The following is a 25,191-nucleotide window of genomic DNA, read 5'->3' as shown; positions in this document are numbered from 1 at the left end:
GCCCGCAAGGCAACTCTTGATGAAGAGCACACACATCACTTTCCCTGAGTATGAAGCAGATGCAAAAAGATAAAAAGCAGATTTACTAACTCAGCACTGATGCTGTAACTAAATCAGAAGCACATAGAGATTTGCTGTATGTGTCTGGAGTTCAGGAGAGAGTAGGATCTAAGATAATAGACCAACTTGGGATTTACTAACATAGAGATGGTATTTGAAGCAATGAGTATGGATAGGCTCATCTTAGGAGTACTTGTGGACAGAGAAAAGGGTCAAGGATTAGTTTTACTGCTCAGAAATCAAAAAGACAAAGAGGATACACAGATGAAAGAAGAAAGAAAAGTGGTGGGAGAAAAGAAAGGAGGGAGGAAACCTAGAGAGCATAGTGACCCAAAGGAAAGAAGAAACAAATGTTTGGAGGAGTCATTTATTTGGACCAATATTGTTGAGAACATAAGCAAAATGAGGACTTAAAAATAGAGAATTTGTAATGTCAATGCCACTGGTGAGTAGGACAAGAGATGTTCCTGAAAAGGGAGAGGGAAAATGCATCTGATTGTAGGAGGTACATGTGAAAATGCTTGAGCAATCTCACCCCGAGTAGTTTGACCTTTCAACATTGTAAAACCCAGTATGCTTTATAGATGAAGAGTTTTACTGTGTCTATAAATTGAGAGCTGGGAATATCAGCATAATTACTCATTCATCAAGTGAAAAGTTTCTAGAAAACAAACCTTTCTGGACTCTTCAGTATCATTAGAGGTTGTTTGAAGTCCTATTTGTGTGTGGAAAACATACAGAAACTCAGGCCATCAACTTTCCAAATGCAGTGGGGGAAACTATTTCCAAGGTGGAACCAAAGTCAATATGTTACACTTCATAATTATAAAGAAAAATTTACTGGACTGGTCAACAAAAATAAGAACTAACAATCAGCGTGTTAATAACTCTTAGTTACAACGTTAGATGATATGTATAATGTTGATAGGTTTAACACTGACCAAACTGTGATGTGAGACTAGATCTGGAAACATTTCTATATGTCACATATTCATTTAATACATCATATATGAATTAATCATCCCCTATTGTAAAGACCTATGCTACTTGATGGAAACATAAAGTCTTGAGAAAGAAAAACTTTATTCCAATATTTAACTACCCTACCTATTCTGTTGTCTAGTAGGTATCCTACATTTAACACATTTAAAAATTGAGTCATTGGCTTTTACCTTTATTTCCTTATTTACTGTTTAACTTGACTTGACTTAACATCAATGTCATCTTTCCAGTTGTGCAAGCCCAAAAGTGTTGAGTCACACTTAACCTTTTTTGCTCATACGGTGTCAGCGAAGCCCATTGTTTTTACCTTCAAAAATATAACCAGATTCCAGTCACTTCTTCCCCTGGGTGCCGCTATCATCTGCCCGAATTACTACAGTACTCTCCTGTCTGCCCTCTGGATTCAGCTCTTGTGTCTTCAGTCTGTCTACCCATGGCTTACCTCTACCAACAGTAGTAGCGCTGTGGAGCTTGGCATGACCCATGGAACCGCACTTTATTGCAACGTGACAAACTTGGTGAGGATGATGGTGGGCCATAGAAATAGTCCTTGGTAAGAATTTCTTAACAGAGAATTACTAAAGTATTTTCTAGAGTACCTGGTGCCTGTTCTAGAAATGAAGAATATAGAGAAAGGCATGAGGCCCTACTTGCCCTACTGTATTAGGTTCTTACTGCTGCTGTAACAAATTACAACTTGGTGGTGAGCTTAAAATAAATGTGCGCAGTGCTTTTGCCCTCCTGTCTCCACCCACACATTAGTAGTTAATTTTCAACGTAGTGTCTACTGAGTATCTCTGCTGCATTTGTTTACCCTTTGTCCTACCATTTCTGTGCTCCCCCTTATCATCCTCAAAACAGATAAACTTACATACAAGACAAAAGATACAAAAACCAAAAATAGCAACAAAGGACAAAACCAACAAACAAATCCCCAAAAGCAAAATAAAAAAAAATGCCTCTTGTTTCCATTTCCTGGAGTTCATTTTGAGAAACAACATTTTAAATGATCATATGGACAAAACTACTGAGCATTTGTGATCTTCTCCTAAGAATACCCACCTTTGGTCTCAGTGTGAATGTTTAGAGTCCTGTGTAATTTATCATGTCCAAGTGTAAATTATTTTTTTACAATCCAGTGTTTTTACTTGTAGATTTATGGACAAATTCTAGTTACCACAAATGAACCTACAGAACTATAACCACCAAATATTTGATAAGGGAGACAAAACCACAGGATGGAAGAAAGACAGCTTCTTCAACAAATAGTGCTGGCCAAACTGTCTATGCATATACAAAAAAAATGAAGCTAGATCCTTATATATCACCTTGAACCAAAATCAATTCCAAATGGATCAAAAACCTCAATGTCAGGTCAGATAACCTGAAAATATTACAGGAAGGGATAGAGGAAACACTAAGGCTCCTAGACAAAGGTGGAAACTTCCTAAGTAAAGATTCAGAATCACAAAAAAAAAATCACAGAAAGACTAGATCAATGTACATGCATCAAATTGATCTTTTTTGGAGACAGAATATCACTACATAGTTGGTGCTGCCCTAGAACTCACTATATAGTCCAAGCTGGTCTGGAACTTGTGATTCTTCTGCCTCAGCCGCCCAAGTCGTGGGATTATAAGCCTGTACAACCACATCTGGGCTTTGCTTTATCTCTTAAAGACAACCAAGAACTAAATACCTTATTAGACTAAGGGGAGAGTACAGATCACTGGAAAATCTGAAGCTAGGAGAGAGGAAAAGATACTTGATAGATAAGGCTTTCCAGGAGGAGGATGGGCCCAGGACACCATGTTGGGAGTAGGTGGGGACACGGCTCCTCTGCTCTGACAGGAGGCAAGGTGGGAATAATTGGTACAGCTAGATCTAAGTTTATAGTGGTGGGAGGAAGTTCACAGAGTTCCTACCTGACAGCCTCAATTTATCTGAAGGAGGAGTGCCAGTTAAGAGACAATTACAAGAAACATCAAGAACTGAGTGGATCATACTGGGAACAGAGATCTATACTTTGTTGTGTTACTATCCTTTAATTGCAGTTCAAAATCAGACCATACCAAGCATTGCAAGGATGTCAAGAAAGTAGAATTCTTATAGACAGATGCTCAGAATGCAAAATGATACAAACACATTGGAAAATATACTTGTGATTTCTTAAAAAACTAAAAATGTTCCCACCCCATGACCCAATCATTCTACTTTTAAGTATTTCACCAAGGGAAAGGATAGAATGTGTCCATCGAAAGACTCTCACAGGAATTGTCATAGCTTTATTTGTAACAGTCAAAAGCTGTGAATAGCTCAATATCCATCAACAGGTGAATAAATAAAACAGATTGTGGTACATCCATATAACAGAATGGTACTCAGAAATTATAAAGAAGGAGCTATTGATATACACAGCAACACAGATGAGACTCCAAATGATGCTGCTGCATGAAAGAAGCCAGACTAAAAGCAAACATACAGTAAACCTTATTTGTATAAAATTCCTGAAGATGTATATAACAGAAAGCAGAATGATGGTTGGAATTAGGGGTACAGTAATGAGAGAGAGAAGGGATAGATAAAGGGCATAATACACAAAGGGTATGCAAATCAAAACACCACTGAGATCCCATCTCACCCCAGTAAGAAAGGCCATTGTGAAGAATTCAAACAACAACAAAGACTGCTGGGAATGTGGGGAAAAGGAACTCCTTCACTGTTGGTGGGAATGTAAACTAGTGCAATGACTATGGAAGACAGTTTGGAGATTCCTCAAAAGTCAAAAGGTAGATCTACCCTATAATCCAGCTATATCACCCGTGAGCATTTATCTAAAAGACTGCAGACAAGGTTATGGATGCAGATGCCTTACAATGGATCAAAAATATATATCTGTGTGTGAATTTTACTTATGTATCTTACTATTATGCCATTTGCAGGGAAATGGATGGACTTGGAAAAATTATGTTAAATGAAGTAAGTCAGAGTCAGAACCAAAAGATGCCTATTTTCTCTTGTATGTGGAAGTTACATCTAAATTATAAACATCTATGAAAATGTATGCAGGGTCATATGCACATATGTAGAAACCAGTCGGCTAAAGTTTGGTATATGCAAAGGAATATTCCAATGGTGTAACTCCTTAGAAAAATTAGGTTACAGTTCAATAAAATGAGTACCAGAAAGCTGGAATATGTGTTCTCAGGAAGGCATAGGTGAAGAAAGATGAAAGGAGAGGGAAATGGAACAAGAAAACTGGAGGGGTTTGAGAGAGATGGAAGAGAAGGATGGAAGGGGTGACATTGATCATTATACATTTCACTTATAAACCAACATGTTGAAGGAGAACCACCATGTACAGTTACTTCAAGATAGCAAAGAAATTAAAAGAAAAAGGATAGAAGGAGAATTTCAAAATGATGGATGGTGCCATTATCTTAATTGTAATGATTGTTTCATTGATGAACACAAATTGTACACTTTAAATACATATTGTTTGTTTTATATTAATTGTGCCACAATAATTGTAATAAACTAAAGGTCAGAGAAAGAACCATCATAGAATAGCAGATGACTTAATAGTATTAAATGAAAAATGTAAAGTTAATATGGCCTGGTTTATTAGTCAGATAATGTGGTCAAATACTCTCACATTCATCCATCTGTTGGCCATGTAAAGGTGGGGTGATCAGGATGATAGTGAGAGTCAGAGAACAGCACCTTAGAGTGTGTGTAGGTTGTTGTTAAGATTAAGTGAGTTCATAGGCATTGGTTCAGTTATGCTTCATACCAAACAGCCCCTCAAACATAATGGTCTCATAAAGATTTCTCATTTATACAGAGCTGGCAGCAATGCCTGGCAGTTTCCCAAAACAACTCTTCTTGATGCTGAGACTTTCTCTATAATTTTGGGGACACAGAAGAAAGCATTGGTGAGCCTAAAGCCAGCAATTTCATGCTTTTTCCACTTACAGCTCAGTGGGCAGAACTAGTGACCTGGCCTCACCTGATTGCAAGGGCGTTTGTTACATTCCAGAAAGTGGGTAGGTTTGAGAAGATGTGTCCCCATCCTATTTGCAGCACAACATACACATTAAATCACAAACAGGGAAGAGGTTCTAAAGATTCAAACTCAAAATTTCCAATATTATTGAAGACTAAGCAGTTAGATGATCTTTTAATAAAACGTATGTGATGGGGCGTTCAACAAGTCAAATACAGTGTAAAATGTCAAGAGTTGAAGTAAGTACACAGAAAGCGCTTTTCAAGAGAGAAGTCTGATAATCGTGGTCATACTTAGTCTCTGATCATATAGGAGGTGGGAACTATGAATGTTCAGCACAGATCCTTGTCTAAATCAGTATTGGTGGGTCTGTTGCTGCGATTTGGGGGATGTACAGCTGGAAGGAGGTGGTGCTGCTGGGTGGTGGTCCACAGATCCACAAATGTCTTAATTCCATCTGATACACTGAGAGCCCTTTGGAGAATAGTAATGGGCAATGTCAACTCTAGTAATTGTTGAAGGTGGGGAGAAAAGAAGGATGTTTGTTCTGTCTGTGATCTGTGGTTTGGGGGATATAACCCAAATGTGGAGCATTTTTAGGAAGAGAGCCAAGCCATTTAAATGGCCTTTTTCCCCCCTTTATGCAAAGAATGTCTAAAGGCCTTCAGTCCTAAACTCAACTTGCTTTGCTCAATTTAAGCCCTCAATATTTAGCCTCAAATCCTATCACCATGGTTTCCAGATGAGCTCCACCAACTTTCAACTTGCTGATCTGAAAATAGAAAAAAAAAATTTAAAGAATGAGAGAGGGGTGGGGTGGTAGGCAGAAAAGGGAGACAGACATACAGATGGACAGAACAGAGAGGCCTATAGGTTAGTTAGTTCAAACCTAACTTCTCCCAGAGGAGAAGAGCCAGGGGAAACTGATGTGGTCAGTCTCAGTGGACAGAGCTCTTCCCTTCCATCCCAGCCATGAGGAAGGGAAGAAGCAGTTAGAAACTTACTAGGTGCATCTCTGATCTCCTGCCATTTAAAGACAGAGTGAACAGGAAGCTGGGAAACAAGGAGAAGCACACATTCCATGTGCTGAGGTTGTTGTAAGAATTATGTAAGTTAATGGGGCTGGGGATATAGCCTAGTGGCAAGAGTGCCTGCCTCAGATACACGAGGCCCTAGGTTCGATTCCCCAGCACCACATATACAGAAAACGGCCAGAAGCGGCGCTGTGGCTCAAGTGGCGAAGTGCTAGCCTTGAGCGGGAAGAAGCCAGGGACAGTGCTCAGGCCCTGAGTCCAAGGCCCAGGACTGGCCAAAAAAAAAAAAAAAAAAAAAGAATTATGTAAGTTAATGAAGTTAGTCTCATGCCTGGCACCTGGTAGCATTCAACATGCCTTAACTGTAATTATGATTGCACCTAATCACATTGAGGAATGCTAAATTTCTCAATCTAGATTCTATATTCTTGTGCATTTTGCTTTTCACATTTCTAATGTATTTATAAAATAGTTCCTCATATATTACCTGTTACTTTCAGCAACCTTCAAATCTCAAAAATTACTGCTTTACTAGTTTTAGCTGCTGCTCCCAAAACAACAACTTTTGGCCATTCAGATGTTATCTTCAGAATGGAAATCCAAATCAATATGATAAGAATTGTTCCAATGAATTGAGAGAGAGATTTATTTTTTGATAACATACTTGCCTTTGAGTTTCAAATAAAATGTGAATATTTAGAAATGCCTGGAGAGAATCAATAATTGTATCATTTCTACTTAATCATATTCTTTTTACAGAAAAACAAACAAAAAAGTACCAACAAATGCATCTTTCTCTCTAAAACACACACACACACACACACACACACACACACACACACACACAACATGTATCTGGCCCACTCACTGAGAGCATCAGTATTTTGTGCTCAAGGATTCTCTGCCAAATTCTCTCCCCTGGGGAAGCACAGCTGCAAGACACACAGTTGTAGAGTAAACATACTCCAGAGGTAGCCATAATCAGCAATGTTGACATGCCTAGCTCAAATACTGGCTGGACCAACACACTTGAATATTAACACGCATAATGGAAGAAAGGGAAGCAAAGGACTTATGGACACTAAGAAAATACTCTGAGTTCAGTCACCTCCCAGCCCCTGCTAAAAATGTTCCCTGTGTCAAAGTTGTGCCCTGAGAGTCTGCCCATGTGTGCCATGTTAGCAGTGATTAAAACAACAACCACCATCTGTGGCTGGGTGTTACTGTAATAATGAAAGATTTGTGTTAAAATAAAAGAATTGCCTCTTGGATTTTTAGATTACTGTTATTAATAGGAACATATATTAAATTAAGCACAAAACAGCATTCTTTCTCTTACTGGAAGGGTGTTAATTTCCCGTTTTTGTAAATCCTGAACACAAAGGTAATTGTGAAAATGATGGCAGAGGGTAATGAGAGCTAAATAATCATTTGTTTTTGTACATATTGACAAATCTCATTTCCACCACTGTGGTCGAGAGTCTACTTTATTACTAAAGCAGCTGACGGTTGATTACCTTATCTCCTGTTGCTGAGGTATTTAATCCATGTGTGACAGATGTGGCTGGAGAGACTGGGACCGAAGCAAGAGAACTTTCCATATCATGTAGAGTGCACGTGAAAGCCACCCACCTGGGGTTGGAGATGTCACAGAACTCCGAGGAGCCTGTGGCTATTTGTGGTCATCTTCGCCCCCACAAAGGGACACCATCCTTATGCAGGAAGCCAGCTGCATCTCCTGGGGGGTTGGGCTGTGGCTGAACAGAGATGGTTAGGGTTGGAGGAGACTTCAGAGGACATCTCAGACTACTCCCCTGGATTTCAGTGACTGGACCTCAGAGAAAGTGGGATACTGATCAAAGACTGCACTGCTTGTAAATGAGGAAGACAGGTCTAGAACTCAGTTTACCCAGAGCTCCTGGTTTGTCTTCGCCATCACAAGCGATACTTAGCATGCTGCCTGCCATACAGGCTCAAGAGTACCCTGATCTCTCTTCAGAGCCTCTCCTGCCCTCCCTCTGCTCTCACACATGTCCCTTCCTTCTATTCCAGGAAAGTTCCCGAACCAGGATTCTGCCACTGGCCCTGAGACATGACTAAGCTCTCTAAGTGTTCTGCGGGGCAGAGAGGGTGCTGCTAGCACTGTGTGCTACGTCTGGCATTCTCTCTGTGGGATTGTAAACCCAGGGCTCCGAGTTCAGAGGGGACCCGTCCCTTGGCTTTCCAGAGTCCTGGCTCTTAGGCATTCTGACAGGTTAAGGACGATCCCTGGCAACTTACCCGTCTTTCCAAGCTCAAGGTTTGGCTGCCTTTTTTCTTTCTACAGGAGGCTCCAAGACAGAACACCACCATCACCAAGGAATCATTCTGGTGGTAGCTTCCAGGTCCACAAAAGGTTGACGGTCTTTGCTTAAGTATTTAGGAAGCTGGTAGATAAATTGAGTCACACCACAGCCCAACACTCTTGAACTAGAAACTCAGCCCTGGTTCTAGTCTGTGTCTTTCCAATACGCGGAGCAGCGTTTTCAACAACAAAATCATGCATTTGGCTATCTTAGGGACTTCAGATAGAGCTTTGAGCCCATTAGTCAAACAGTTTTCTACTTCCTTTGATTAAGTTCAATGAAGATTTAATGAGTTTAAAGTGAAAACTTATTCTATTAAAAATATTATTAGAAAATACAGATGAATTTTTATCAAAGCTCTCACTTTCTAAACTTCAAAGGAATAGCAAAACAACAAAGTTGCATAAGAAGTTAAAGTAGATGTGTCAGAACAAAGCCTACTCTAGCAACAATTGAAGACAAAGAACACATTAGGGAAACATTTAAAAATTAGTAGGATTTACTTTTCAGTTGCCTGAAGCCCCAGATAGCAAGAGCTTTTTTTCCTGTGACATTTCATAGTGCTTTCCAGAAGTGCCCCAAACCCAGTATGGCTAATTTGGGAAATTCTGGATTCCTAGGGACAAAGACTAGTCAAGAGGCTACCAGGTAAGTCTGAGAAACTCACCATTATCACATATTCTACTACCTCGAATAGCAATTATAAACAAAATACTCAATATGCACAATTTACAGACTGGAACCCAGGACACTCATGCTCCCTACAGTTTTCAGAGACAGCTACTGCAGCTGCAGAAAAATTACTTTTGCTGGCGGAATAATTAGAAGACTTCATAAAGGATTGATTCTGCTTTGCCTAAAACAAAACAAGGCTAGCTCTATTAAAATAATTGTGACTTCAAACATTCCTTTCACTAAAGAATACTCCCCACTATCTAAGAAAATCATCCCATTCCATTCTGCCCCTCATAGCAACTGAACTGACTTTAGTGAGCAATGGGGTGTTGCCAGGTATTCCTGCCTATCCCCGATCTGGGTACATTGTGTGTGTGTGTGTGTGTGTGTGTGTGTGTGTGTGTGTGTGTGTGTGTGTGTGTGTATACAGCTTCTAATTATGAACTCTTGAATTACACAGTGGACTGTCTATCTTTGTCAGAAGCTGGGCCTAGGACCCACACTGAGCTAGCTAAACTTCATCTAGATCCATATTTTGAGTGCAGTGTCTCCAGGATGAAAACGGACTGGACCCACTCCAGAGACAGAGCTCAGGAAAAAAAAAAAGGTTGAGTAGTTTCTATTACCTCCGATGCTCACAGCTGCCCTGTTACCTGTTCTTGACCTTCTCCTTCTTCTCTGTCATCCTGTCCATTATGCGAACTCCTCAATATTCCTTCATTAGAGAAGGTGAGCAAATTTAGTTTCTGTTGCTTCTAACTAAGAATTACCGCTCAGATTCTTACTTGAAGATTTATTTCGAGGTTATAGTACAGTAGGAAGTCTGAAGAGAGATATGCAAAACCACTGTTAGGTTGATATCATTTGGGTTAGGACAAAACAGCTCTTTGTGAAGAGGAAAAGCAACAAGAAAATGAACCAAATGCAGAGTGTTAAAGATAGGACTACATTTACTTTCTCTTTATTTTCTATGTATTCCAAGTTATTAATAACATGGCACACAAATAGTGAAACATTAATTTATATAAAGACATTATAAAGGGAGGGAAATCTTGTCTAGTATTAATGACAATGCAGCATTGTGACCTACTTACAATAGTTACAAATGCAATCTCGGTCTCTTGTTCCAAATTTCTAGTTCAATTTCCTGCCAGGATACTCAATGCACAGTAGCAGGGTCGACTCTTAATCAACTCTTAATCATCGTAGCAAGGAACAGGGATGGTGTGGGCTTAGAGCAATCATCTCTCCGTGAGAACACTCAGCAACATATTTCAGAACGAAGGATGAGTCACTCAAAAACATGCTTGCCAGTGGAGTTTTACACAAAGTCCTACCAGTAAATAGTGGAAGCTGTGTCCACAGGAGCCCACGAGAGTGGAAGGTCGGCTTTTATCCAGCGGTTTAGAAAGGCTTAAGAAGAACATTTCCTACTTTGAGCTTAATTCATTCTAATTAAGAATTGGTTTTGAAATTGCAAAAGGCAAGAAAGCTCACATCTACTATTGTGTTCAAAAATAAATAGGATTAAGGTAGGCCAGAACTGAGTTGACTAATTTTTTTGTGTTTAATTCATATCTAATTATTTGTAAGCAAAAGGCTGCTGGTGCCCTTATTTCCTATATTTATATTAGTATGGTGGTACACATAGCTACTAGTTACTCAAGGGGGTAAAGACAGAAGGACTGTGAGTTTGAGACAGAATGAACGAAAGGGTAACATTCTGGGAGGGGAAAAAAGAACTCATTACTTGACTTATAAAATGGTAGCCCATTCATACAATATCTTAATAATAACTACAACATTATTTTTAAAAATAAGATGAGGGGGGCTGGGGATATAGCCTAGTGGCAAGAGTGCCTGCCTCGGATACACGAGACCCTAGGTTCGATTCCCCAGCACCACATATACAGAAAATGGCCAGAAGCGGTGCTGTGGCTCAAGTGGCAGAGTGCTAGCCTTGAGCGGGAAGAAGCCAGGGACAGTGCTCAGGCCCTGAGTCCAAGGCCCATGACTGGCCAAAAAAAAAAAAATAATAAATAAAATAAAATGAGGGGCTGGGAATATGGCCTAGTGCTAAAGTGCTGGCCTTGTATACATGAAGCCCTGGGTTCGATTCCTCAGCACGGAAGTGGCACTGTGGCTCAAGTGGTAGAGTGCTCGCCTTGAGCAAAAAGAAGCCAGGGACAGTACTCAGGCCCTGAGTTCAAGCCCCAGGACTTGCAAAAGACAAAACAAAACAATAATAAAATGCAGTGAGGGTGGTAGATTGAATATAGCTCAAGTGATAGAATATATGCCTGGCCTGTGCAAGGCCCTGGGTTGCATTCTTCATACTAGTGCTACAAAAATAAAGAAATAAAAGTATCTCACCAGTTTATATTCTTAGTAGAGAGGTCCACAACCCAGCCCCATTGTGCTAGTCAATGTGCTGGTTTCTGGAGCTGGCTTGCTCCATCTTCTAGTGACTGCCCTGGACCCCTTGTCTCTTCGTCCTGTGGTTGCATATCTTACCACCTCTTCTTCCCTGCTCTGGGCATTGCATGGCTTTCTCTCATCTCACTCTGACACTCCTGCCTCCTGTTTTACATTAGGTTCAGGCACATAATCCAGGGTAAGATCCCCAATTTAAGATCCTTAACATAATCACATCTGCAAAATTCCTTTTGCCATAGGAAAGTAAGGGTTAGAGGTCCCAGCCATACGAACTCATCACCTTGGATAAAAAGTCCACTACAATGGCAAAATTCTCTATGTGGCTAACATTAGCATAGACTCTTGAAAATATAGAGTTAGGAAAAGCATGTTAACACCTGTTCAAGGCAATAGGTGGACTTCAGTGGGTCCCAACATGGTGCCCAAATTAGAAAGGGCTCCATTCACTTCTCTGATTAAAACAAAAGTTTTAAATTTAAATCAGCATTTGTTTCATTATGATGCCAGTGATTTTTAATAGTTAAAATGTTAATTTTGTAACTGAAAATATTGATTAGATAGAGTCTCTTTGACTTGATTAGAAGATTTATTTTCTTCTAGGACTCTGAATTTCTAACCCCACTCTATCACCCTCCATACATGCCCTTCCACGATGTGATAAATGAGCAATCTAATCAGCATCCTTTCTGAACATCTGAAGGAACTGTCAGGTGTTAGATGCTTGGACACTGCTCCAGCTCTCACCATGGATGCCTCAATCCTTACCTGTTTGGGGCCCAAGTAAGATGCAGGGACAACCTCTGCACCTCCATATCTGAGGATTTAAGCCTACCCCTTAGCATCCTACCCCACATGCCCTGATAGAGCACCCCAGGCTTTGCTTTAATAAGCCAATGACGATTTCCCAAGGGGATTGAAATCTCAAGTAAGAAGCCAAGGCTTTGTTTTAGATGGACACAGAGACCACAGCTATGGTTAAGAGATCTGCAAGAGTATGTGTGCGTGTACATCATACATGCATACACATACACACACATGCACACATACACATGACAAACACATGGACTTTCTGAGTCTTGATTCCAGAAGGTTAAAAAAAAAGCTACCTCTAAAACCTTCCTGTAAACAAGTTCTTTAAACAAGTGAAATAACATTTAGAATTTTTTTCTTTGAATCCTCTCTAAAATTACACATGATGCTTGGTCAATGGACAACAAGAAGGTGTCTAGGTTATTTTAGAACAAAATTCATACAAATTAAGTAACAAGAAATTCCTTCTGTGCTTGAAACAAATACAGCCTAAACTACACCCAGACAAGTGATCTCCCTAAATGACCTATTCTCAGGTAGACCTGGTATTTTTAAAATAAAGTTTTCATTAATGTGTATTATTTTTCTGTCCAGTTTGAGTAACTAAGATTTTTCTTTTGAGCAAACTACTACAATAGAAGGCTTTATCAAGCAAATTGTTACTATAAATAAGACTTCAGAGAGATAGATATCATTTGTCTATTAAAATAAATAAAATCCTTTGAACTGCTCCTGTGCAAACAGAAGCTACTAGACATATATTTTCTGTTCATTGCTCTTCTTATGGAAACATTTCAGTATCAGTGTTAGTTTGTAAAACTGAAAATAGTAAAACAAAAGAAAAAGAAAGCGTTCCTTTAAATGCATTTAAAAATTCAGACTGACAGACCTCAGGTTTGCCAAGTTAATGAAAATTAATTCTCTTCTCCCTGATGTATTATATTTTAATTAACTCGCTAGAAATGACTAAACAGTTCTAAAATTATTTAAGCAACATGAAAAGATCTTAAAAGGCACAATTACCACTTATAACCACAATTCAAGATATGAATGATATTTAAAAAGCCTTCCTTGGTTAAATTAAAAAGATATAACATCCATTCAGGAGCATAGTCTAATATATTCTACATCCAGAAAAACTGCACAAAAGCTTCACAAATGTTTTGCAATTATTCTAATGTTTCTTCTACAATATCAGCTCAGAAACTGACGTAACAATGTTTACATTGTATAAATCATATCTTAACCAGTGGGTGAAAACTTTAGACACAACAGTTTGATTGAGGCGAGAGAGACTTGGGGTTATTGGAACCTGGGGCTAAGGAAGACACTTTGTGGGTGCACTCCGAAGATTAGCATTCATCTTGAATATTCCCTCATTCAAAGCTGGGTGAGCATCTTGTGACTTTATGTTCAGAAAAGTTGATGAACAGCAATTATTTCTGATTGCACAAACTGCTTAAAAATGAATATCAGCCAAATAATTAATTTTGATTCCTCTGATAACTGAGTTGGATCAATTCAACCGTTTATAATTAGATAGCATGTTGGCTAATACTTCAGATGCATAGATGGCTGGTTATTTCTGTGCTGGTTTAAAAAATGGAAAGCTTTGCTGAAATATCGCTGTATCTTGGTTCGCTTTGAGTGCATCTAGAAGTGGAAATGGTTTGTTATGTATGAAAGATTGGTTACAAGGACCCAGCAGTTCCTTAATCTTCTTTCTATCATTGGTGTTTTGATACTTCCTATAACAAAAGGGGAAAAGGGGGGAAAAGTTACTTAGGTTGGAGACAGTGGAAAGAAAGCAAGAACAATTGCTCGCTTATCTGGGCAACCTTCACCCACCAAGCATCGTGGTGGGATCAGGTCTAAGGCATTCCTGGGGAAACAACCATGACATTTCCACATACTAGCAGTTCTGTGGATTTTTTTTCCCCCCAAGCCATCAAGCCCCTCTGTGAGTGAGAAATGACTGTGACTTAATACCTGATTCGCAGTGAAACTGGGCATGTACATGAAAGCATACCCACACCTGCACATTTCAGAATGAATAATTACACCCCTCCCTCCTTCCCCAAAGGAGTTGAGATATTTGTGCACATGTGAAATAGAACTTAAATAGTTTTGCCATTTAAAATTCCTCTCTCTAAAATAAAGCTTCATGAATATTTATTGCACATTTGCATTAAAAAGGCAAACACCTTGTCACAAGACCCTTTTGTTCCGTTGGCTCCCATCACTCAAGCTGCTGATGAGTGCGTCTCCTTCCTTATATACAGAATGTGGGGTTTGCTTTTGACTGAACTGTTATTAAGACTTTTAAAAATCTTACCTGTTAAAAATTTTGCTTTTCTCCAGAGACAGCTGCTTCAGAGTCTCATGCCACAAACCCAGAGCGCTTCTGGTCCTGAAAACGGGCCTTCTGCATGAATGTTCAGCCATGGGAGTGCAGGTGTTCCCCAAACTTCCCCGCAGAGAGTCCGGTTCTGCTGGAAACTAAGCTGAATTTCCCTCTGCCGTTCCAGAAGCAAAAGGGAAGAAGCCATTTTCCTGTTAAACTAGAGCAAAAGAGCCCAAACAGCAAAGATGATTTGATCATTTAGAAAGTGGGGGGAATAAACGTTGTTCCAGCAAGGACATCACCTCCATGACCCCCACTCATAATCAGTCTGCAGACTGAATCCCCACACGGCTGACATCGGCTGACCTTGACTGTGGGAGTCACACAGCAGGGAAGGTCAGGGCACACTCCAGGCCCAAGGGCTCCAGTTTGAGAGACTTAGGGAGCAAGAAGATGGTAGGAATTTATTTCAAACCAAGGTTGCCTGAAACAAAGAATTATAGCCACCATATTTTTAAATTCAAGATAACCAAATAGCTATTGGTGAGCTGCATGAATTATAAGATTGCGAATTCAAGGATGCTTAAATTCTGGTCCCTACCTTCTCCGTGTCTCTGAGACTTACTGTTAAGGCCAATTTTCAGTACTTGGGAACATTTAATAGATCAACCAATGGAGAATGAAAACCTGGGGAATGTGGTCACTAGCCAACCAAGATCCTTCAAAGTCATTTGAAACAGCCTGGTAAATTAAATATGTAGACTAGAGGTAATTCTCCAAATTATGTGTAAGGGATTAAACATTAAACCTGCCTCCAATCCCACTCCTGTCTTAATAGTCCTCTTAATTGGTCTGTGGTCTGGCCCCAACCAGGTACTTTCTATCACTCACCCTTATCTGGACTGCCTTTATAATCACCTGGAGGCTTGTGAAAGCTCCTGGTATCTGGTTTGAACCTCAGAGCAGCTTAGAATCCCTAGGGATGGAATTCACACATTGGTATTGGTATTGTTGTTGAGCTCCCTAGATGATTCATTCCAATAGTCACCCAAGTTTCAAAGCCAGTGTTTCAGACACATAATCTCATTTAATCTTTAAGAGAACCCTAGGAGATGGAGGTTTTCTTTTTCTCTTTTTCTTCCTGTTGTTAAACAGGAAGAAATAGTCTCAGGGGAGGTTTTGAAATTTACAAGTGTAGATTCTGACCAACATTTGACTGATTCCAAGGTTTGAACAAGTGGCTTTCAGTTCATGATCTAAGGTAAGCATCTATTAAAATGTTGGTCCTGATGTATATTTAAAAAACCACCTTAATGATATATCAGTAGAGTGCTTTACTGCTACAAAGTCCATAGCAGAGCAGCTAGTGGATGGAGGAGGTTGGAGTGCTCTGAACTCTGGGTTACGATGACACTGTATGACCTTAGCCTCACGCCTTGATGTCTGTCTCCTGCCTGAATGTTAGGTGGACTGCCTGATTGCCTTGTACTGAAATATTATCTGGTTAGGGCTGGAAGGATGACGCTATTTCCCTCAAAGGAGAAGCAATTGCCATTGCCAAGAAACAAAATGTCAATGGGACACTTTGTTTTTTCCTTTGGTGGGTTGTGAGGCTTGAACTCTGAGCTTCAGTGCTGTCCCTGAGCTCTGCTCTACCACTTCAGCCACAGCACCACTTGTGGTTTTCTGGTGATTAATTGGAGATAAGAGTCTCTAGGACTCAGGTCCTCAGACAGCCTCCTGAGTAGCTAGTGTTATAGGCGTGAGCCACCCCCTGGCTGGAACACTTTTTTGAAGGAATTTTTTCCCTTGACTTGAGAGTACTAGGAGTTCAAGGGTCTTTTAAGTATGGCTTCAGTGACAGAGGAAAACATGCCTGTATCTTAGCAAGGCAGGCTAGAGGCCAAGAAGAAAGACATTGATGGTTTTATGTTTTATTTTGTTTCGTGTGTGTGTGTATGTGTGTGTGTGTGTGTGTGTGTGTGTGTGTGTTCCTGAACAACAATCCTAGGTCCTTATTCTAAGCAAGTGTTCTACCACTGGGATATATCCCTAGTCCTAGCTAGCTAGCACTTTATGGTTTTAAACTTGGCTACATATTCTAATCCATGGCAAAATGTGTGTGTGTAACTAAAACTAGATCCTTATATAACACCCTGCACCAAAATCAATTCCAAATGGATCAAAGACCTCGAAATCAAAACAGACACCCTGAAAACACTAAAGGAAGGAGTAGGAGAAACACTTGGGCTCCTTGGCACAGGATGGAACTTCCTTAACAAAGACCCAGAAAGGCTACAAATCAAAGAAAGGTTGGACAAATGGGACTGCATCAAACTGCAGAGCTTCTGCAGGGCATAGGACATAGCTCGCAAGATAAACAGAAAGCCCATAGATTGGGAAAAGATCTTTACCGGCCATACAACGGACAAAGGCCTCATATCTAAAATATATACAGAACTAAAATATTACCTTCCTCCAAAACAAAACCGCAAAGAACCAATAGCCCCCTCATCAAGGAGGCTAAAGACTTACAAAGAGACTTCCCTGATGAGGAAATGAGAATGGCCAAGAGACATATGAAACAGTGCTCTACATCACTGGCCATAAAAGAAATGCAAATCAAAATAACATTGAGATTCCATCTCACCCCAGTAAGAATGTCCTATATCAAGAAAACTAACAATAACAACTATTGGAGAGGATGTGGCCAAAAGGGAACCCTACTTCATTGTTGGTGGGAATGTAAACTGGTTTAGCCACTCTGGCAAGCGGTATGGAGATTCCTCAGAAGGCTAATCATAGAGCCAGAAGCCCCACTTTTAGGTATCTATCCAAAAGACCACAAACAAAATCACACTAAAGCCACCAGCACAACAATCGCAGCACAATTTGTCATAGCTAGAATCTGGAGCCAACCCAGATGCCCCTCAGTAGAAGAATGGATCAGGAAAATGTGGTACATATACACAATGGAATTTATGCCTCTATCAGAAAGAATGACATTGCCCCATTTGTCAGGAAATGGAAGGTCTTGGAAAAAATTATACTAAGTGAAGTGAGCCAGACCCAAAGAAACATGGACTCTATCGTCTCCCTTATAGGGAATAATTAGCACAGGTTTAGGCAAGTCACAGCAGAGGATCACAAGAGCCCAATAGCTATACCCTTATGAACACATAAGATGATGAACTCCATGTTATGGAAACGATTGTTATATCACTGTTGTAACTACTTTCAACGTGCCATATATAACTGTAGTCTCAATTATTGATGATCTTCTTGTATCACCTTCCTGTGGTTATACCTACACTTTCTTTGTATCTTATCTGAGTATATTGGAAACCGGGTGTACTGGTATTAGAACTAGGAAATTGGAAGGGAATACCAAAATCGAGAGACACAGGGTAAAAAAAGACAAACAACTACAAAAGCAATACTTGCAAAACTGTTTGATGAAAATGAACTGAACAACTCATGGGGAGGGGGGAAGGGAAAGGGGGAGGGGGGAGGGGGGAATGAGGGAGGAGGTAACAAACAGTACAAGAAATGTATCCAATGCCTAATGTATGAAACTGTAACCTCTCTGTAATTCAGTTTGATAATAAAAATATATATTAAAAATAATAAAGGAGAGTTAGAAAAAATGTGTGCGTGTGTGTGTGTGTGTGTGTGTGTGTGTGTGTGTACAAGTATTGGGACTCTGAACTCAAGGCTAGGGCCTCAAGCTCTAACTTGGCTTTTTTTTTTTTCCTCAAGGCTGACAGTATCATATGAGCCACAACTCCATGTCTGGCTTTTTGCTGATTAATTGGAGATACAGCTCTCATGGACTTTTCTGCCAGCCCTGGCTCCAAACCTTGATTCTCAGATCAGTCCTTTCCTGGCCAGCAGTCCAGATTAGCAACCCTCCTCCTCTTCCTTTCCTTCCTAGTAGGATACCTCTCACTACGTCTTCTTACTTGACTTATCTGTCTATTCACCAGAATTTCATTTGTCTGTTTCCTATGGTTGCAAATCCCATGTCAGACTTCTCAGTGCTTAGACAACCCGATAAGTATGTTTCAATGAGTGAACGTGTAGCAAGTCATCGAGCACAGCAAGAGAAAAGATATGGAATAACAGGGACTAAAGAAAATACGGATATTCTAGAAACTAAAGTTCAAAGGAGGATGAGACGGCTCCCTGGTGCTCATCAAAGACAGCTGGGGTCCCTTTTATGAGTAGGCAAAGGTCACGGTCTCTCTAGACTTATAGGAATTTGTGTTGGCACATCCCTAGTGGTCTCTTGGTAGAAACACAATGGTAGCTCAGTTCCATTCCAGAGGACAGCATAGGAATTGGTTGCTTCTAGCTACTCAGGAAGCCAAGACATAAAGTATCAAGGTTTGAAGCCAGCCTCAACAGAAAAGTCCACAAGACTCCATGTTGAATTAACCAGCAAAATGAAAGATTGGAGGCAAAGCTCAATTGGTAGAGCACCAGCCTTGGGTAAGCAAGTCAAGCAAGAATGAGAGGCCCTGAATTCCAGTTTGAAAAAAGAAGCAAACAGTTCAGGTTTACAAAGGTCCTGCTTTGTGAACAATGAGCTTGGCCTGTGACAAACACGGTTTGAGTAGCCCTGAAATTCCGTCCCTTGGTACCTGCAGCATTCTTGCCATGAGCAATAATAGTAACAGCTCACATTTATTGAACACTTGTTTATGTCCTGGGCATTGCATTATCATGATCACTTAATGGTATTGTTCAGAAAACAGAAGCCAAAAGAAGTTAGGTGACTTCTCAAAGTCATCCAAGCTAAGACTTGATAATGCCAAGGTTCAAAGCAGGCATTCTTCTCCACAGTGTGTTTTCTGCCAGCCGGCAGGCTGCTTCCCCTCAAGCTGTTCCTAAATCCTGGCAGTTGCTTTTTTCTCCCAACCACTCCAGCCCAAATGGAGTTTGCTAAATATTGAAAAGCAGTTCTTTAGTTTGCCAACCTATTTCAGGGGAAACACTATTAACCTTCTCTTTTGAGACTTTGGGAACTCAATATTAATTTATCTCCGACAGAGGGGTGGTCTCTATACACACTGGGGTGTGTCCATGGCCGGTTGATTGGCACTATTCCCAGGATTGGAGTAGATTCTTTCTGACCTTCCCAGTGTTGGGGCCATGTGGTTAACATGTTGATTTGTTGCAAGTCTTCAACTGTGTCCTTTTACACCGCCCCCCCCCCCACCTCCTTCTCTTTCCCAACATGCTGCCGCCTTGCTGCCTTTGGGTTTCTTCCTCACCTTGGCTAGTGTACAATCTTGAATTAAAATGCCAGCTGGAAGACCAGCACGTGCAGTCATGTGCCAAACGCTCACATGGAAGGGGCAGGTGCTGCTTTTCCTGAGCGATCGCTGCTGTCACTCATGACACAAATCCTGTCTCTAGTCTCTTCCAAAATGTTGTAGTCACAAAAATGTATCCCCCCCACCACCACCAATAAAAAACCCCAGAAGCAGTGTTGCCTCTTTTCATTGGATGTTGATAAACAGTTGTCCATGTCCCCAGACAATGGGGAGAGGGGTCGTGTGTTTTGGCTAACTGGACATCTGGACCTGCTAGGAAAGAATAGGACTCCCCTGTTGATTTTCCCCATGTGGGAGACAGCTCTTAGAGGATCAGATGTACTCAGTGCTGATTCTCATCTCCAAATCCTTCATTCTGATAATCAAAAAAAGACGCAGGTGTTTAAAAAGGGCCCAGTGTCCTATTCCACACAGCGCTACAGAACAGAGCACTGCCAGAAACCTGGATTTCTTTTTCTATCCTATTTGTTGTAACTCAAAACTGTTTTTTTTTTCTTTACTACCCTGTAAAAATACAAATCTGTTTACGGTAAAGTTCTCAGAAACCACTGACAGACATTTTTAATCTCAGATGAAGCACCAAGTTATTACCTATTTTCTTTTCTACTTGTTAATTGTGACCAAATCATTCCCATAGAGACATCTCTAGAAGCCTTGATCAAAACCAGGCAGAGCTGGGACTTCCTCCTGAGCAGGAATTTTCACACATAGCTGGAGATCTGCTGTCAGAGGTCTCCTGGCGGTGGAATGTCTCCTGTAATGGCATGACTGGCAAGACAAGGCATCTGATCCTGAATGGCATCACCTCATTGGTGATTGTTATAGTGTCTCTGGAAACTGTTTTTGTGTGGTCTACTGAAGTGGCCCATCTCTGCATCTTGGACCTTAACCATCTCATAGGCACAAGTGGAGCCCAGGCATTTGTGAGTCTACAGGGGCTTCAGATATGCAGATGTGCAAAAGTTGTTCCTAGCAGCACTCTTTGTAATTGTGAAAAAGTAGAAATAAGAAGAATGTTGATCAACAGTAGAAAAAAATTGAGAGCTAGTCACACAATGGAATTCTACAGAGCAGTGAAAATGACAAATGACCACTATCCCGAACAATATAGATGAGTCTCACAGACATGCTCTTGAATGAAAGAAATCAGACACAAAGAATCCAGACATATTGTTTGGGGCGCTTTCTGTAACTAAGTCTAAAGCCTTAATCAAGGGTGGATATATTGATCTTTATTTCACCCTCATTATCTGGGTTATATAATTGTGTTGGGTGAACTTTTCCTTAGGTTAGCTATACTTGGCTATAAATGCCTTTTTCTTAAAAAAAAAGAAATGGGAAGAACTAAAGTCAATGCACAGTCTCAGATAGTGGCTTCTTTATCCTTTTACCTATGCTACCCTGTGGTGTGAGTTCAGAAGCCAAAGGCAAACAAGTTTTTCCTGGGGTCTTCATGCTTGCTCCAAGTTGTGAGGATTACCTAGTCTTGAACTTTAGAGTTCCAAATTCTAAATTCCATTCCTGCTTCCTAAAGGTTTTTTTGCTTGATGAACAAATTACATGCCAAAAAAGCGTCAAAATTCCATCAAGTTCAATTATGCAATTTCTGTCTATAAATGACATACCTTCTGTACCGGGTGAGCCCCACCCATGCACTAATAGGCTGTGACAGCTGCATTGCCAACAGAGCCTCCCCCGCCTTCGTTCTCAAAGGTGAGTGCCTGCTGCTTGCAAAGAGGGTGCACGGAGGATAACTGTCAGAGCCAGTGTGACCCGCCAGGCTCACCTAACGACTGCCCTGTCCTAGAGGCTCCCCCGGGGTGATGGGAGGGGCGGAGGAGCTGGCTTGAGCTCTTTACGTGTTCTCTTTCAAACCAAAATGCAATCCTGTTGGAGGCGGTGACCTTCTTCCACAAAGTGGCGTTTTAATAGAGTTAAAAGCTCCTTTCTAGCTACGGTCCTATATGTACATTTCACTCCATTGGCTGGGAAAACAGAAGGTCCCTCCACGAGCTTCTCCCACTGAGGATTTCCGGCATTGAGCATCTCAGAGGGTCACCGCTTCAAAGGCAAAGGGGGGAAGTGGGTCCTGACGCTGTACTTGTCGCTTTAACCTTACTCAATGAATAAACACATGGCTGAAAAGAAAAAAAAAATTCACCGTTTTTGAGTCTTGATAGAAACAAAATTTCTTCCAATATAAACGCATTCTTTTCCTCGGGCTACATTAACATTCCTTTTATTTTAATTTAAAAACTCTGTTATCTTCATGTACAAAGAAGTTGCCATTCAATGGTTTAGCAGTTTATGAATACAAGTGTCTGGATCAATGTCAACCCTTTAACATTCCCACCCATCCCAGCCACCATTCCCTCACTTTTCTTAATGTTATAGAATATACATCGAATTTTGTACTTCATTCTCATGTCACTCTCCCTGCTTCTTTTCTTCATTCATTTACACCCCTCCACCCCACTTGCCTTTTTTATTTGAATTTTTATTGTCAAGGTGATGTACAGAGGGGTTATAGTTGCACACACAAGGCAAGTGAGCACATTTCTTGTCAACCTTGTTACTGCCTCCCTCATTTTTCTCCCACCTTCCCTCTTCCCTCATTCCCACCCCACCCCCAGGTGTACAGTTAGTTTGCAACATATTGTAAGTATTGCTGTGGCAGTGGTTCAGCATTTACCCTTTGCCTTACCATTTTGATGTTCCCCTTGTAAACGTGTTCAGCCACTTTATGGAGGTTCCTCAAAGGGCTAAACATAGAGCTCCCCTGTGACCCTGCAACCCCACTTTTGGGCATTTACCTAAAGGATCACAAACAAAGCCTCACTAAAGCCACCAGCACAACCATATTTGTTGCAGCATTATTTACCACAGCTAAAATATGGAACCAACCCAGATGCCCCTCGGTAGGTGAATGGATCAAGAAATTGTTGTATACACTAGTATCTGGTTTTTATTTCAAGTTTCCTGGTACTTATTTTGATTTAGCCTTTCTAAGAAATTACACTGCTTTGAGTTCTACTGTATTTCAGTCAATACATTTGTGTATACTTGCATACCACCCGAAGTGCTTACTTATATATTTATAAACTAATTCTAGCTTCCACTTAGGAAAGAAAACATGGAATCTTTGTCTCTTTGGGCCTGACAAATACATTCTTATAATATTTCTAATCCTCCATTCAATTCCTGCCTGCTTTGAGTAGAAGAAAGATACCAAGAAGCAAGTAGAGCTTTGTCAGCCTATGCAGCCCTCAATAAAGTAATAGGGCTAAGATGCTTAGTTTATTTTAAGTTGTTATTCAAATAACCCTACTATATACAGAGGTACAAATTGTAGGCAGGACCACAATATTATTTCATTGGTGCTATTTCTACTAAAGCCACTTAGATAACAGTTCTACTGAGATTGCTTTTATGGGCAATGGAGCATTTTTGAATGTGAGTATTGGAGAAAGTGTGGACAACTTCCCAGTGCTACCTTAAAGAAAGGAGTATGCTTTTTTATTTTCTTTCCTTAACACATTATTAGTTAGCTAGATGAATGCTTTCGAAGCAAGAGTAAGGCATTGAGTTCAATCCAGACTCAAGGAATAAAGGGAAAAAAAGGATAGGAATAAGGAAAGAATGGAGGGAGGGAGGGAAGGAGAGAATGAAAGAAGGAAGAAGGAAAGGAAGGAGGGAGGGAAAGAAAGGAAGAAAAGAAATAAAGAATTGAAGGGAGGAAGGGATGGAGGGAGGGAGGAAAGAAGTAAGAGGGAAGAAGAGAAGGGAAGGGACCTGGGATAATAAGGAAAAACCCAAGGGTGGAAAAGCCTCAAAGCCAGTAGTTTTCCAATTATAGTCTCTGACCAGCAGCCTTAGCTTTGCCTGGACTTTTTATAAAATGCAAATTTTAACATCACCCCAGGCCAATAGAATTCAGATTTCTAAATGTTCCTAAGATTTTTACAGTCTGACTCCATTTACACGTGTGTGTGTGTTGTTCCTATAAAAATAGCTCCTAACACCTTTGAATGTCTTGCTAGTCATCATTTGTAGTGCGGTGTGAACAGATTCCGTGCCTTCCTTGGAAAGTGTATGCTCTCACATGAACGCGAAGCCGTGCTGCCCTGCCTTCCCGGGTGTGTGAACTGGATCGCTCCCTGGGCTCACTGATCTGGTTCTTCGCGGCTTGACCCAAATGCAATTTCCCCTCAAGAAGCAGCTTGGTTTTCATCTTTAATGAATGACTACTTTCTTCTGGACACTCTCGTATGAGTGGAATCAGGATTGGCAGAGCCTTTGTGAAACCGAGGGAGCCCCGATGTTGGGGATGGAGGGGTGTTTGAGAAGGCTAAGTGGAGAAGAGAGGCCGGAGGCCGGGTTGGGCAGGGGGTGGTGGGAACTTGTGCAAGTGGGATCCTAGCAGAGCAGGGAAGGGAGTTGCGTCTTGGGGCAAGCAGAGGTGGAGACCACCGAGGACTCCGCCTAACTCTGTTCACACTGTACATGGTCTGCAAGGAGGACGGCCTCAGCCACCCAGGAATCACATTTTCCCCAGCCTCTGTCTGCTGGGGGAGCAGCATGGCCCCAGAAGTTCCCCAGAAGCCTCAGCAGAGGAGCAAAAGGAAATGGAAGATGAAGACACCGGTCCAGAGAAAGCTAAACCCAAAGCAAGATATCCTCACCAGGGACAAAAGCCTGGAAGTTCAGATTTTTTTTTTTTCCAAGGAAATGATTGCAGAAAGGGCAAACATATTTTCATTCTGGAGATTCCAATATAGCTAAAGGACAGAGGAAACAGCAGTTGCCTACTGCAGCCCCGATTGAGCCAGGGGGCACGTCCTTACTCCACCGGACCTTCCTCGGCGAAACCATCTCTTGTCGCTAGCAAGCTGACTGGCTGATTAAAAAGCTGAACCGCATGAACCTTCTAATTCCCATTGTTCCCCCTTCCTATGTTAGTTACCCGCTTCTGTGTGCTTTCATTCACTAAGTCTTTTGAGACAGTTTCGCAGGTAGTGGTAGTGTGTTGCCATTGTAAGAGACTATTGTATGAGACTATTCCTGGGTAGAGCTTTTGATTTGCTTCACAGTGCACTGATGAGGAAGACATGTGAGAGCAGTATTAGTCATCTACTTGAAA

The 25,191-nt window shown here is 40.9% G+C and overlaps 1 pseudogene; it reads left to right on the top strand.

The window, feature by feature from the left end:
* Positions 1–24,649: 24,649 nt before the first annotated feature.
* On the top strand, positions 24,650–24,952 carry LOC125357642 (annotated as a pseudogene).
* Positions 24,953–25,191: the final 239 nt, after the last annotated feature.

This window comes from Perognathus longimembris, chromosome 9 (genome assembly GCF_023159225.1).
Source record: "Perognathus longimembris pacificus isolate PPM17 chromosome 9, ASM2315922v1, whole genome shotgun sequence".
NCBI classification, from domain to species: domain Eukaryota; kingdom Metazoa; phylum Chordata; class Mammalia; order Rodentia; family Heteromyidae; genus Perognathus; species Perognathus longimembris.
The sequence above is the reverse complement of the archived record's forward strand: the minus strand, read 5'-3'. Positions and strand labels throughout refer to the sequence as shown.